Below are 16,412 nucleotides of genomic sequence, written 5' to 3' on the forward strand. Positions count from 1 at the left end.
ACGCGGGCAGTGCGCGCCCAGCTCCTGCGCCCAGGCGGACTCCTTGATTTCAGCCCAGAGCGAGACAAGCCCCTCTTCCTCCCGCTTTCACAAAACCCAAAACACGGAGCCCCTCCAAGCAGCAGACAAAAACTGATCCCCGAGCTTCGGCTTTTTGCTGCTGTCCAGGCTCTTCTCCAGGAATAACTTACTCGGTGACATAGCAGGGAAGGTGGGAACCGGAGGCTGAACCCAAAAGGTTCCCCCAGCGTGGAGCGCCCCCACTTTTGCAGCTTCATCTTGGAGTGGCGGGGGGGGGGAGGGTTGGTTCGGTGGCTTCCGCGCCGGCTCTGGCTTGGGAAGGGGTCGACGGAGTGTCCCCCACCCCCCACCCCCACCCAGGGAGGGGTGTGGGAGGCGGGTGGGCGTCTCCCGGCCTCCCGCTCCTCCCCTCCGCGTCCCCACCCCCTGCCTCTCCGGGACGCACTGTGTGGCCGCTTTTCTCCAGCACGCGGCGCTGCGCTAGTTTTTATCCCCGCAGCCGCGCCGGTTCGTGCGCGGCCAGCGGGGCTCAGCCAGTCCGCTGGAATTGAGGAGCGATCATTGAATCTGCGGCTTTCATGACGTCTCCCTGCGTGGCCCATCACTTTTCTCCCAGCCGGGAATTTTTTTTTTTTTTTTTCCGCCACTCTTGCCTTTTCCCCGTTCCCTCCGCCGGGTCTCCCGCCCGCGTCCGAACCCGACGCACACCCCTCCGCCCCTCCGCCCCTCCTTTGACCCCGCGCCCAGCCCTCCTCTCCGCTCGCGGCCAGAGGGAGCCAGTTTGCAGACGGCCGCACCTGGCCGGAGAGGTTGGGCGGGTGGAGGGGTGGGGATCCGCGGGAACCGGGAAGCCAGACCCAGAGCTGGAGGCACCGCCAGGAGAATGGAGTCTCCTGATAGCCTCCCGGGGCTGGTGTGAAATTTGACCACCTGATTCCAGTTTTTCTTTCCTTTCCTTTTCTTTTTTTTTTTTTTTTTCTTTTTTCTTTTTTTTAAATTTTCTCCCCTCACCATCCATCGTGTAGTGAAATATTAAATCTTGCTCCGTTCCAAGAGAGGAGATCATGATTGAGTGAAACCACCCTGTCCGCAACAAGGTAAGCGGTGCGCTGAGTTGCTCGAAGGCGAGAAGCTGGCATCAGTCTGGGCAAAACGTTCCGTGCCCTCGGGTCCCCACCTCCCCCTCCCCAGGCTCCGCCGCCGCTGCATGCTCCACGCTGATGAGAGAAACATGATGCCCAAGTCAAGGGAAAGGCGAGGGAGAAGCCGGTTACATAACAGAAGGGAAATCTGTTTCATATGGTTTTCATTAGCAACTGAAAACTCGCAAGGGGGGGGGGGGCGGGCGGGGAGAGGAGGGGTCTGCATGCCCTGGGCTCAGAGAAACCCAGTCAGTTATTGCAGACATCATTTCAACATCCATTGGCAAAGAAGAAATGCACTGATTAACTGGCAGGGGCGGCTTGCGGTGTAGTCATTTCCAGTTGGGAAAAGCCCATTGTCTTTATGGAAAGCTGTATCCGTGTTCGTTTTTGCATAGAAGGGAGAGACAGAGGCGGAGACAGAGAACATGAGAAGGAAGAAAAGGAAAAGTGAGGGGTGGGGAGAAACAGGCAGAGAATGGGAAACAATAAGTCCTAACTGTTCTCTCTCAGTAAAACCAGGAATGTATGCTATGATGGCTACAAACACTTCTCCCTAGAAGTGAACTGAATTGTTTTGTAATTGGAAGAAAAGAAAAAAAGAAAGAGAGCAAAGCCCTTCAGATAAAATGAGATGTTTATGGCATTTAGGGATTGGACAAATCCCCTGACTTGCTTCCTCCTGGGTAGATTTTCATTTGCATCAAGACATTAAGCTTGAATTAGTTTTTAACAGAAATAACATTAGTATTCCCCAAACCCAATAAAACCTTGGGTCGATCCACAGGTATATCTCTTGTACCAGCCTCAATATGGAGAGACTTTTAAGGAGGAAACGTGTCTTAATAGAAACAGCCACAGAAATGGGGTGAGGTTAATGGAGAAACAAAATACCAGAATTTTCCAAAGAATCCCGCCTCCACTCCCAAAAAAGGAAGAGAGAGAGAGAGAGAGAGAAAACTCCAGTGTTTGGGAGTTGGAGATTCATTATATGTTTATAGAGTGCCTCCTGCTTGCCTTTATCCAAAGTCTGAAGGTACCAGGCAGCCCCCACCATGCAGGGTGCAATGCCACATCCTTACTAGCTCCTCACCCTGCCCTACCTTTCTTCTGCTGAAAAGAGGAAGGGGATGCCCAGGAGCTGATTAGAAAGAAAAATGGGCTTGCTATAGTCAGGGCACTGCTAACTAAGCTTCGCCCATTTTGCCTGGAGAAAGAAAGAGCTGAGTCTCCATGGCGACCCAGGTGGGAGGGGAGAAGGCAGCTCCAGTTACAAAAATGCGTTGGACAAAACTTTCCCCGCTTCAGGCTAAGAAATAAGCCAGCCGCGTACCCTCTGGAGGGTCCCAGGGAATCGGCTGTGCCCAAATTCCTGCCGGCGACCCGTGAGGGGGCTGCCAGAACTGGCCGGCACCCTCTCAAACCTCCCAAAGTTGCCCAGAGGCCACGGAGATGGTTCCGGCAGCAGGTTCCGAATTCAGCACCAAGGCCAGAGCACAGAAGCCAGGTTCCCACCTCCCAGTTGGCTGCCCCGGGAACACTATCAGCTCCTCTGGTGGCAGGAGCAATCACTTTCTATAAAGGAACGATTCTCTTGCCCGTGCAGAATCTGGATATCTGATTATCCACAGAATTGCGTGGGACAGAGAAGCTTGCAAATCATCCATTTCACGCATGGCGGTGCATCAGAGTAACTATTCAAAATCAAGAGCACTAAAACAGCAAAAGATGCAAGCTGAACGAAGAATGGAGAATGACCCTGTCCTCGGGGAGAAAGGGGGTATGCGGGGGTGCGCGCGCGCGCACACACACACACACACACACACACACTCACACACCCTGGATCAGTCTTTGATGAGAGTTGCCTAGTTTCAACCAAGTCCCTTTGGTTTCAAAAGCATCCATTCATTTCTTACCCTGTCACTCTCCTCTTCACTTTGAATGGGGCTTCGATGACAGAAAGACTGTAGGAGCACCCTGTCAGCAAGATACCAGTTAACCAAATCCTGTCTAGAGGTCCTGAGACCACAGAGGTAGAGAAATAAATTACTCTTGATCCAGACCTGACAGACTCTTCCAAAAAAAGAGCCAGTGAGCTCCAGGAAAGGGAAGTAAGTGTGCTAGTGAGGTGAGATGCGGTAACTGTATCTTTAAGCCAGGATGTGAACAGGGCAGCTACATTTCCAAGGTTGCAGGCATAGGAAACAAGGAGGAAACTGTGCAAGAGGGGAGGACTTATTATCACCCGAGTTCCATTTCAGCATCCATTGAGTGAAAGCAGGTAAGTCTCTCTCGCCATTCTGCCTTCACCTTGGGCAAAATTGGTCTCTGTCCTGCTGTCCTCATCTTTGGTCATAGATCCTCACGCCCACCAATACTGATGAGGAAAAATAGTAGAGAAAAGTGGCAATCACGTTTCTAATAGACAGCTTTTCAGAGTAGCATCCAGCTGTTCCAAGGCACAATTTGAATTGCAGAGCCCAGTCTAAGTCTGACAACTGGTGGGAAATAACTGATAACGCCTTTTCAATACACTGGGCTGCTTTTCTCTTTTGAGGATATACTCATGTGTGTTGGTTTAGTCTTGAGCTGGTTCCGGTTTGTTCTCTATGAAGGTAAATAAGGTAAATCCTGATTTTCTTTGCTGGGCTTTCCAACTGTGTTTCCAAGCTTGCCATTGCTTTCTAAAGGGGACGCACGCAGAGCACTTAGGACTTGGTTAAAGCGGTGTGCTTATACCTTCCAGTTTTTGTGGGGTTTTTTCACGATCTCGACTGAAGGCAGAAGCAGTCTATTATAAACCTGGTCAAAGGGTGAGATGTTACACGATTTCTCCCATTTCCATTCCTGATAGATATTGCTAAGTTTATCCATGATGTAATTTATAGAAGAGTGGCTGCCTAAAGTGGAGAGAAGTGGTGCATGGAGTACTGTTAGCACTTAAAACAACTGTATCCTGGCTTTGTGCCATCTGAAGCTATCAGTAGACGAGAAGTCGAGGTTAGTTAGGAGATAAATCCATACAAAAATATAGATCATTCCATAAAAAAAGATCATTTCTAAAGTAATGTACTGGTGAGTTCTAAAGCTCAATTTCTCTTGTGAGTTAAAAAAAAAAAAAGATGGGAATGTAAATGATCTAGGTATAGGAAATTGCTCAACCAATGATCTAAAGATTCTGGTAGATTCTATGCTCGTATATTTGGTGCTAATTTATCAAACTAGGATTTGCTTTCTTCCGGGGTGGCTAATTGTTGAGCAAAGCATCATTATGCCCTGATGGCAGTCAATGGCATACTCCAAAATAATTGGTTTACCCATTTCAAGTAAGATTTGTTAAGGAGACTTAATCTTTATCCCTGTGCACTTTGTATAATTTTTTAAAAAAAATAATTTTGTCACCTTACCCTGACATTTCCTGAACATCATCAAATAGTATATGTTAACTTTTATGATCCGGGTCTCCATTTAATACAAGGATCTACATAGGCTGTTGCCTTTCAGTATATAGAAATGTGTTCATTCCCTCTCAAATCCTCCCCCCATCTTGTTACAAACTATCTCTGCCTTTACATAAAACAAGACATCAGAAGAGCTGTTGAATGAGCAAAAGGAAAAAATTATTGGCAATGAAAAATACATAAATACACCCTTATTGAAGCTTAACCCCATTCGCTGATTTCACGGGTAGAAAGTATTGCTTTTCCCAACGGTTGAATCTTGACTATGTGAATCTTCATGAAAATACGATGAAGCTTCTTTACCAAAATGGGCAAGCAGGCAGGGTGAGGCTCTTTTCTTTTTCGACAACTCTTCCTTAAACAAATGGTATGTAAGCAATATGCAGATTAGTGAGGGAAATAGACCAGAGAGAGTGGAAACAAGGGGAAGGAAGCTGGGGAAAAGGCTAGCGTTGTCCTGTATTTTTACCAGCACTAAAGTAATGACACTTTTGAAACCAAGGTTTTTTGTTTGTGTTTGTGTTTTTGTTTTGTTTTTTAACTCATTGTATCAAGACTTTAAGGTTTGTGGAATTGAGATGTTTAAGTGTAACATGTTTGGATTTATAGTTTATTTAGATGGCATTTATTGTTTCTATTTTTTTATTTTCAAATGTCATTTTAAATATCAAAAGAGAATGGAGTCCCTCTGGATTTTTTCAGAATTATTAAATTTAGTAATATGAATTAAAGGGAAATTGGTAGTTAGGTTGAAAAATCATCGAGATATTTGTTGAATTAAGATTTTTTTTTAGTTGTAGTTTGAGGGTTTAAGGAGATTAAAAAAGATAAAATGCAGTCATTTGGGATAACACATTTTCAAATGTATTTTAAATAATTGGCTCTAGAAATGATTAGGGTCTTATACAAAGAAGAGATTATCATGATAGCAGTTAGTACTCTAATGGTATTCTTACTCTCTTTTGACAAAGTACTAGAATATACACATACTTGATATCACTTTACTAGCACTAATTAATAACACAGTTATTGCCTTCAAATAAAGAAGGACGGTGTCATCTTTTTATTTAAATTTGAGATATAGGGGCACCTGGGTGGCTCAGTCGGTTAAGCATCTGACTCTTGATTTCAGCTCAGGTTATGACCTCACAGTTCGTGAGTTCAAGCCCTGTGTCGGGCTCTGCACTGACAGGGTGGAGCCTGCTTGGGTTTCTCTCTTGTTCTCTTTCTACCCCTCCCCAACCTGTGCGCTCTCTCTCTCTCTCTCTCTCACAAAATAAATAAACAAATAAATGAATACTTAAAAATAAGATAAAGTGAAATTTGAGATATAACTGACGTACAATAGTATATTCGTTTCAGGCACACACCATAGTTACTTGACATTTGTGAACATTGTGAAGCAGTTGCCACAATAAGTCTGGTTGTCGTCCGTCACTCCACAAAATTAATACAATATTACTGACTATATTCCACACGCTGTACATTATACAACCATGACTGATTTGTTTTATAACTAAAAGTTCATATTTCTTAATCCCTTCCCCCCATTTCGTTCCTACCAACCACCCCCACCCCCTGCAACCACCCATCTGTTCTCTGTATTTGTGTGACTGAGTTTTGTTGGTTTGGGTTTTTTTGATTCCACATGTAAGTGAAATCACACAGCATTTGTCTTTCTCTGTATGACTTTTTTTGCTTAGCATGTTTTTTGCAGGTTACAAGATTTCATTCTTCTTATGGCTAAGTAGTATTCCATTATATATACACACACACATATAATATAATACACACACACACACACACACACACACACACACACACCACATCTTCCCCATTCATTCATTTATCAGTGAGCACTGAGGTCGTTTCCGTATCTTGGCTTTTGTAAATAATGCTGGAATGAACAAAAGGGTGCGTACGTCTTTTCAAGTTAGATATTTTATTTTTCAGATAGGTAACTACTAGTGGAATTGCTGGGTCTTATGGTAGTTCTACTTTTTTTTTTATTTTTTGAGGAGCCTCTGTACTGTCTTCCAAAGTGGCTGTGCTAATTTGCATTCGCACAACAGAGCACCAGAGTTCCCTTTTCTCCACATTCTCATCAGCACTAGTTACTTTATGTCTTATTGAACTAGTCGTTGGTTGGCACGGAGTAAGATCTCATCGTGCATTCCCCTGAGGATTAGCGAAGCTGACCGTCTCTTCACATGCCTGTTGGCCATCTGTACATCTCCTTTGGAAAAATATCTGTTCAGATCCTCTGCCTATTTTTTTTAATTGGATTGCTTTTGCTATTGAGTTATATAAGTTTTTAAATACATTTTGGATGTTACCCTCTTCTTGGATATGTGACTTGTGAATATCTTCTCCCATTCAGTAGGTTGCCTTTTCAGTTTGTTCAAGGTTTCCTTCACTGTGCATAAGATTTTCAGTTTGATGTAGTTCTGTTGTTTATTTTTGCTTTTGTTACCCTTGCTTTGGGAGACAGATCCAAAAAAAAATTGCCAAGACCAATGTCAAGGAGCTTACCATCTATGTTTTCTAGAAGTTTTATGGTTTCAGGTCTTAAATTCAGGTCTTTAATCCAATCTGAGTTGACTTTTATACATATGGTGTAAGATAGTGGGTCCAGTTTTATTCTTTTGCATGTAGATGTCCGGTTTTCCCAACACCCTTTATTGAAGAGACTGTCGATTCCCCATTGTATATTCTTGCCTCTTTTGTTGTAAATTGACCACATATGTGTGAATTTATTTCTGGGCTCTCTATTCTGTTCTATTAATCTATGTGCCTGTTTTTATGTCAATACCATACTGTTTTGATTAGTATAGCTTTGCAGTATAGTTTGAAATCAGGGAGCATGACACCTCCAGCTTTGTTCTTCTTTCCCAAGATTGTTTTATTTGGGGTCTTTTGTGGTTTCATACAAATTTTAAAGTTATTTGTTCTAGTTCTGTGAAACGTGTCATTAGAATTTTGATAGGGACGGCATTGAATCTGTAGATTGCTTTGGGTAGTGTGGACATTTTAATAGTATTAATTCTTTCAATTCATGAGCATGGAATATCTTTCCATTTATTTATGTCTTTTTAATTTATTTCCTCAATGTCTTATGGTTTTTGATGTACAGGTCTTTCATTTCACTGGTTAAGTTTATTCCCAGGGATTTTATTAAGTTGAGGCAAATTCCCTCCATACCCACACTGTTGAGAGTTTTTATCATAAGTGGTTGTTCAATTTCATCAAATACTTTTTCTGCATCTATCGAAATGATCATATGATTTTATCTTTCATTTTGTTAATGTGGTGTATCACACTCATTAATTTGCAGGTATTGAACCATCCTTGCATCCCTGGAATAAATCCCACTTGATCTTAGTGTATGACCCTTTTAATGTATTGCTGAGTTTGGTTTGCTAATTTTTTGAGGATTTTCCATATACATTCATCAGGGATATTGCCCTGTAATTTTCTTTCCCTGTAGTGTTCTTGTCTGGTTTGGGTCTCAGGGTAACACTGCACTTGTAAAATGAGTATGGAAGCTTTCTCTCCTCTTCAGTTTTTTGGAAGAGTTTGTGGATAGGTATTAAATCTTTTTTGAATGTTTGGTAGAATTCACTAGTGAAACCGTTTGTTCCTGGACTTGTGTTGGGAGGCTTTGGATTACTGATTTAATCTCCTTACCAGTAATCAATCAGTCTATTCAAATTTTCTATGTCTTCATGATTCAGTTTTGGAAGATTGTACATTTCTAGAAATGTATCCATTCCTTCCAAGCGGTTCAATCTACTGGTGTATAATTCTTCATAGTCTCTTATGATCCTTAGCATTTCTGTGGTATCAGTTGTAACTTCTGTTACATTTCTGACTTTATTTGTTTGAGCCCTCTCTCTTTCTTTCTTGGTGAGTCTAGCTAGAGGTTTGTCAATTTGTTTGTCTCTTCAAAGAACCAGTTCTTAGTTTCATTGATTTTTAAATTGTCTTTTTAGTCTCTATTCCATTTATTTCCACTCTGATCTTTATTATTTCCTTCCTTCTACAAAATTGAGGGGGGGGATTGTTCTTCTTTTTCTAGTTCCGGGAGATGTAAAATTAAATCGTCTATTTGAAATTGTTCTGATTTCTTGAGGTGGGCCTGTATTTGTTATGAATTCAACTCTTAGAACTGGATTTCTAGTTTCATATCATTGTGGTTGCAAAAAATGCTCACTATTCTTTTGGTCTTCTTGAATTTATTAAGACTATTTCTGTGACCTAATGTAATGGTCTAACCTGGGGAATGTTCCTTGAGCACTTGAGAAAAAAGTCTGTTCTGTTGTTTTTGGATGGAATTGCTCTGTATTTATTAAGTCCATCTGCCCTCATGTGCTGTTGAAGGCCAATGTTTTCCAGTTTATTTTCTGTCTGGATGAGTTATATATCCATTGATGTAAGGGGAATGTTAATATTGCCTACTGTTGTTGTGTTGCTATCAATTTCTACCTTTACGTTTGTTAATATTTGCCTCATTTATTTTTGTGCTCCTAAGTTGGGTGCATATATATCTATAAATGCTTTATCTTCTTGCTGGATTGACCCCTGTATCATTACATAGTGCTTCTCTTTGTCTTTTGTATCTCTTTCTGATAGAAGTACAGCTATGCCAGCTTTCTTGTCATTTCCATTTCCCTGGAATATCTTTTTTCGTCTCTTGCTGTCAGTCAGTTTGTATCCTTACTTCTAAAGGGAATTTCTTACAGGTAGCATATGGATATCTTTTTTTAAATCCATTCAACCACTTTTTTGATTGGGGAATTTTGTCCATTTATGTTTAAAGTAATTATTGATAGGGTGTACTTACTGCAATTTTGTCCATCGTTTTCTGGTTGTGTTTATAGTTCCTCTCTTCTTCTTCTCTCTTCCCTTGTGGTTTGATCATTTTCTTTCTTGTTATGCTTGAATTCGTTTTTCATTTACCTTTATGTACTTACTGTAAGTGTCTGGTTTGTGATTACCATGAAGTTCACATATGTCATATATGTATAAAACAGTCTATTTTAAGTTGATAGCAATTTAAATTTGAACATATTCCAAAACTCTACATTTTTACTCCTCCTTCTATGTTTTACGTTTTTGATGTCACTTTTTATATCTTTTTGCTCTATGTATTCCTTAAACTTTATTGTAGTTTTAGTTCGTTTCACTATTTTTGTCTTTTAACCTCCTAAGTACCTTAATAAGTGATCAATCCACTGCTTTTACTGTATATTTACATTTTCCAGTAAGGTTTTTCCTTTATATGTTTTCTTATTATTAATTAGCGCCATTTCTTTTCAGCTTAAAGAAGTCCCTTTAAGATTTCATGTAAGGCTGGTTTGGTAGTGATGAATTCCTTTAGCTTTTGCTTATCTGGTAAATTCTTTCTCTCTCCTTCAAGTCTGAATAACCTTGATATTTCTGTTTCCTCATTTTGCTTGACTCTGTGTCTGTGTATTAGGCCACACAGCTACCTCTTTCGGGCTTGAAGAAGCGTCCTTGTATAGGTGATAAACCTTGTTCGATTTTGTCCTAACTCAAGGTTGTTTCTTGAAACTTTGTGATTGTCTAAACTGCTTAAGTTATTATCGATACGTTGAAGATGTGCCAAGACCTGTCAGCCTGTTCTAAGGTGGGGGGGGGCAGAATCTGTTTAGCACCTCATTGCAGCGCGACTAAAAGCCAGATCTTCGGGCAGTAGTTTGTACACTATGCAAAGATATACAGTCTTGGGGGACTGCAAGCATAATCCGTGTTGGCCTCTAGGCCAGGAGATCTGGAGGTCTCCCCTGGGCAGCAGTTATAAAAACTGGGCCGTGGGGCGCCTGGGTGGCTCGGTCGGTTGGGCGGCCGACCTCACAGGTCCTTTTCACAGGAAGACTGAGGTTGTGTGTGTCTGCTGTCTGTGCCCTGGGGTGGTGGCCTGCCAAGAGCTATCTTTCTACTTGTTACGGTCCTGTGGAGCTCTGGAATGTCAATTCTCTTAGCCACTAGAGCCGGGTGATCAAAGAGTGTCCCCTGTGTGGGTTGAATGGGCCTTCTGGCTTTAGCAAGGCCGTTGGAGGGGGCAGGGAGCAGGGCAAGTTCACTGGCTTTGGAAAGGTAGTGGGAAAACGTCTGATCTGCGCCGGTGCAGCAAGAGAGTGTCTCCCCTGAGTGTGCGCCCTGGCTTTGGTCTAGGAGTGGGGGAATCCTGTGACCACCAGGGCTGCCAGCCCCAGCCAGGGAGCAGGGGAGCGCTGCATCTCCCCCACTCTCCAGTCTCAGCGAGCAACACAGCGGCTCACCCTGCCCTTCCAAGCCAGTCAGCGGGAGGGCGCCTTGTCCAAGCTCACTTGGCTGTACAGGCAGGCTAGACAGAGGGCACAACAATGGTGTCAGCACCTCCATTTCCCGGAGCATCTCAGCTGTGCCCCTGCCCCTGCAGCAGATGCCTCCGATCGATGGATGAATGCCCCTCACATATAATCTAGGTACTTTTCAAACAGCTGTTTTGGTTTTTTTTGCTGGGTGAAGCCATACCCCAGGCCCCCAAGAGGGGAATCTGTTTCCCACAGCACTTTGGGACTTCCGGACATCAGCCTGATTGGTTGCCCAAACCAGACATCCGGAGGGCTTGTCTTTCTGGCGCAGATCCCAGAGGCCAGGGTGCCCCGTGAGGGGCACCAAACTCTCACTCAGAAAGAAGCACCTGTCTGGTAAGATCCCTCCCTGTTGTGTGCTGCTGCTCCAGGGATGGGGTTTCTTTCAAGACTGTCTCCGCCTCTCCATCCCATCTTAATGTGGTCCTTTTATTCTCTGTTGTGGAGAGCAGCTCATCTATAGTTTTCAGATCTTTTTCAAAGGGAAAGGATCCATATGTAGGTGTAGATTTGATGTGTCTGTGGGAGGAGATGCGTTCACAGGCTTCCCATGCTGCCATCTTGGACCCTATCCTCTGAGGACAATGTCATCTAAAAAAAGAACATTCCGTATTCCCTAAACTGTCTGTAGCTTTGATCTAACCATACCGGCTAATCAATTATAGATATCTCTTTCTTTATTTATTACTGAGCTGCACGGTTATTTAAATAAGTCTTGAGAGAATGATTTTGCGTGGCATTCAAGTGACCATTCAAACCTTCATCCTGTCCAGATGCCTTCAGGCCATCAATCAACTTTTCCAATTGCAATGTTTGAAGTTAATTCCACATTTTAAACAAACGGCACCTTAATTCATGTCTTTACAGATTTATGCTGGTCAGATTAAGCCCCCGAGGCCCCTTCAGTCTTGTATTTCACATTTCCTCTCTGTGGCCGTACTGAGAACCAGAAACCATATGGCGCTGGTGGTTCGTTCGGTGAACGATTTTTGATGGTCACCACCAGTCACGTTCCTAGTCACCGAGACATGGCTTCTAGCGTGAAATTTTACAAAATTTTACAAAATTCACCAGCAACTGAATCTATGGGTAAAAGGATCCATATCCCTGCCCGCAGTTGTTTGGGGGCACGGAATCTGAACATATATGCGACGTGAGAGACAAGTCTTTATAAATGAAGTTCAAATCCTGCTGCTGTGACAGTTGCCTCTTTAAACTTACAGACATCTACTTTCTTCCTACCTGGATGAGAATGGAGTTGTTTAGTTGGTTGGTTGGTTGGTTGGTTGGTTGGTTTTTGAGGATGCTTTCCATTCTCCTCATAGCGTCCAACCAGAATGTGTGTGAACGTGACATTGTGCCTGGGAGGCGTTATTCAGTGATGAAAAGCACAGACCCTGGCGTGGCACTGACTGCATCTGAATCAAGCTTTAGGTATTAGCTAGCGTCGGTGCGGTAACAGCAGGTCTCAGCATCTCAGTGGCTTACAAGACGGACGTTGATTTCCCCCTCGGGCTGCATACCTTTGCTGGTCGGCTGTGGGCCCGCCACCCTGTGTCTTCCTTGTTCTGGGGTCCAAGCTGAAGGACCAGTCTGATCTGGGACATTCCATGCTAGCGTCAGAGGACAAGGAGAATGCCAGAGTAAGCCAGGGCCCTTGAAAGTCCTGCTCGGGGATGGCCCAAGTTATGCGCTCGGAGACTGTGGACCAGAAACAAGTCATGTGTCGCGTCCATGTCAACGGCCGATGAGATGGAGACACATATTTATCCCACACTGAAGCATCTGCATACAGCAACAGGTGCAGATGTATAATCTTCTTACAAAGAGGGAAATGAATAATTGGGGACAATTACATACTCCACTACACTAATTATGTGACCTTGATCCACTTTAAGCTCTGGGTTTGCCTGTCTATAAAATGAAAATGATAGCGTCCACCCCAGAGACGTTATGAGGATTAATGTGATAATGTAAGGTTCCTGGCACAATGTCCAGCACAGAGTATCCACTTTATGAATAATAGATGCCGTCATTCGTTTGCTACAATATGTCATTGAATGCGGTCCTCTGTGCGGCCGTGTAAACCGTATTAATTAGATAGCTGTTGTAACAGAAAATCCCTAAATCTCAACAGCTTAGCAAAATAGAAGGTTATTTCTCATTCTCGTAAATCTAATTGGCTGATGCCATACAGGGACCATACTCAGGAGATTTTTAATGATCCGGGCCTTGGAAGTAACGTGTATCACTTCTGCCCACGCTCTGTGACTTCGCCTAACTGCAATGACAAGTTCAGCTCTGCTCCCGGGAGGAAAATACACTGGTAGTGTAAGCACACTAGAGTCTTTGGATGCGTATCCAATATCAAACATACCCATTTGGCTGCTTTAATACAAATGTCTGGCATCAAAGAAATACAGCTATTGTAGGTCAGGAATAAAGGGGGGCGGGGCAAATGATCTGTCCCGGTGGTGGAAAGATCCCTGGCGGAAACGGTATTTTGTTGAGCTCTTGAATCATTCTTCAGCGGTGTATTTGTTTTTAAGAAATTAGTTGGGATCTTTGACTTTGGAATGAGTGTCTTTGATGCTTACAAAAGAGAAGTGAATCCATATTGTTTGACGCCTGGTAGCTGAGCCACAAAAGTAGACACAAAGAAGAAAAACTGACCTCACGACCCATGCTGGAGTGCAGGCGTCTAATCCTGACCGTTACGCCCACGTTGTGTGGAAGAAAGCTCAAGAATTAGATGCTGTCTTCCAATCTCTCGAACTTGCCATTGACTGGTAATTTGCAATTTGTTTCGAATCACATAAACATCTATAGGGTAGACCCATGCTCTAAGTTCGGGGCGAATTAATCTAACAATAGTTTGTGTTTTCCTCAAAACAGACCACGTATTTTGTAAGTAGCCTTTGAGAACTCCTGCCTGCCTCGAAGAAAGCAGGTACCCTTGGAAACTAAAGTCTACCCCTTTTCACTGGAAGGGAGACGCCATAAACTTTTTTTTAAGTTTATTTATTTTGAGAGAGAGAGAGGGAGAGAGCAGGGGAGGGGCAGAGAGAGGGGGGGAATTCCAAGCAGGCTCCACACCGCCAGCACAGTGCCCAACGTGGGCACGAACCGTGAGATCATGACCTGAGCTGAAATCCAGAGTCGGACGCTCAACTGACTGAGCCACCCGGAGAGACACCAACTTTAATGCTCAACTTACAGTCTAGACAAGATGAATATTAGGTGGAGATATACGAGAGAGCTATGAGACAAAGAGCCGGAAGGAATACGACGACCACACAGGATGCTGCCAGTTACCCTCATTCCCTGCCCTCCAGCATGGTGCCGAAGCCACAGTCCACGCACACGGGACCCAAAGTTACCAACCTGGAATGGCGACTATATATCCTTCCATGGGGCAGCTATACTGGATTAAAGAACTCTTGAACGCTTTAAATATCTTGCCATTCTGGATAAAGAAATTGTGGTTTATATACACAATGGAATACTACTTGGTGATGAGAAAGAATGAAATGTGGCCTTTTGTAGCAACGTGGATGGAACTGGAGAGTGTTATGCCAAGTGAAAAAAGTCCTACAGAGAAAGACAGATACCGTATGTTTTCACCCTTATGTGGATCCTGAGAAACTTAACAGAAGACCATGGGGGAGGGGAAGGAAAAAAAAAGTTAGAGAGAGAGCTAAACCATAAGAGACTCCTAAAAACTGAGAATAAACTGAAGGTTGATGGGGGGTGGGAGGGAGGGGAGAGCGGGTGATGGGCATTGAGGAGGGCACCTGTTGGGATGAGCACTGGGTGTTGTATGGAAACCAATTTGACGATAAATTTCATATTAAAAAAAAACTGGTATATCCGTACAATGGAGTACTAAAAAATAAAATAAAATAAAATAAAATAAAATAAAATAAAATAAAATAAATAAATAAATGTCTTGCCATTCTAAAGTGACTGATGTCTAGAGTGGAGCTTCTGATAAATGAAGAGAGTGTTTTTGAGGAGCGGGTTTATTTCACTGCTACCTCCTTTCATTTCTACTTAAAAGGGGCACAACCCAACTCAGTCACCTGCAGAAGGGAGGAATCAGGGCAATCAGTGAGGAATAGACAAAGGAATTGGGGGTGTTTCCCCTACAGAACACGTGGGGGTGGGGAGGCATGACAGTTCTTTTCAGGAATTCTGATACAATATTTTAAGATAAAGGGAGGGATTAGCAGGGTTCCGCTAAACTCTAAGAAATACAACTAGGACCCAGTGGCGGAAGCTACAAAGTGACCCATAAGGAAGACCCTTCTGTAGTCACAGCTGGGAGGTGGCAATGTGGCCGGCCCTCTCTGTTGGCCCGGCTCCGAGTTCCCCACCACTGGAAGGCAGGAAGAAGCCGGAGGAGCCAGGAAATGGCGTTGGAGCGCATGTGTTTTAAAGTCCCCACAACACAAAGGGCTTGCAATCCCCCTGACGGCAGTGACCGTCTTCCGTGTCTGTCAACACGTCACGCTGGACCTCGGCACTCTACGAGGTCATGACTTTATTACTGGGGAGCTATCCTTGCTCTCTGTAAACGAAATGAGTCCCGTCCCACCAAATGTCGTTTTGGCCCATACGTGAAACGCGCGGTCACCGCAAACGAGCCTGGAGCAGAGTGACCCCAGGACGAAGCTACGAGTCTGTCAAATTCCCCACGCAGGGGAAAGACTTCCCTCCTGCTTTATATTTTCCATACAACTCTACCTTCGGTCAACAGACAGGGGAAGGAATAGCTCTTCGGAGGCTTTTCACAGCGCTCGGAACTTATTTGTAAATAGCCTCACGTTCTTTTCAGAGTCCTGACCCATGACCCGTCAGCCAGAGTGCCTTTCAGATCTGTGGACATCTCTTACGTGCAAGATAGGATAGAATCCCCACTCTGACAACAATCCAGTTTCCGTAATGGCAAGGAAGGAATGGATGTCTTCCTTCTGGGCTGCGTCCCGAGGTATTCACCAGGGAATCCCTTAAATGTATATTCACTGCTTTGAATTTTCGTTAGCCCTCCTGGTGCGTCCAGCGTCACCGCAGGGAAGCATCTGAGAAGAGGCGACACCGACAGGGAGCCGTAGAAAGAGCCTATAATAGGTGAGCTGTCATAGAAGGGATCTCTTCATTGAGAAAGAGGCTGAATTAGGCGGCTCACTTTCTTATCGGCAGCTGAGGAGTGTTGAGCCCCAAACCAGCGCCACTCCTGCCTCCTCTCCGACCATGAGTCACTCTCTGTGGGCAGAAAGAAGCATCAGAGCTGACAGAAGTCATTCGAGGCCAGCGGTTCCCAAAGTGTGTCCCTGAACCAGCAGCAGCCGCGTCACCAGGGAAACCGGTTACAAATGCGCATTCTCGAGCCCACCCCAGACCCGGTA

General features: G+C 44.0%; 1 protein-coding gene across 1 annotated transcript in view; it reads left to right on the top strand.

The window, feature by feature from the left end:
• The first annotated feature begins 531 nt into the window (after window positions 1-531).
• KCNJ6 (potassium inwardly rectifying channel subfamily J member 6) overlaps window positions 532-16,412 on the top strand; it is a 264,898-nt gene continuing 249,017 nt past the window's right edge. The window contains exon 1 of the mRNA XM_040483926.1: window positions 532-1,118. The gene's annotated coding sequence lies outside the window, so the exon portion shown is untranslated. The remainder of the gene's footprint in view (window positions 1,119-16,412) is intronic.

This window comes from Herpailurus yagouaroundi, unplaced genomic scaffold (assembly GCF_014898765.1).
Source record: "Herpailurus yagouaroundi ecotype Mexico unplaced genomic scaffold, PumYag 162, whole genome shotgun sequence".
NCBI classification, from domain to species: domain Eukaryota; kingdom Metazoa; phylum Chordata; class Mammalia; order Carnivora; family Felidae; genus Herpailurus; species Herpailurus yagouaroundi.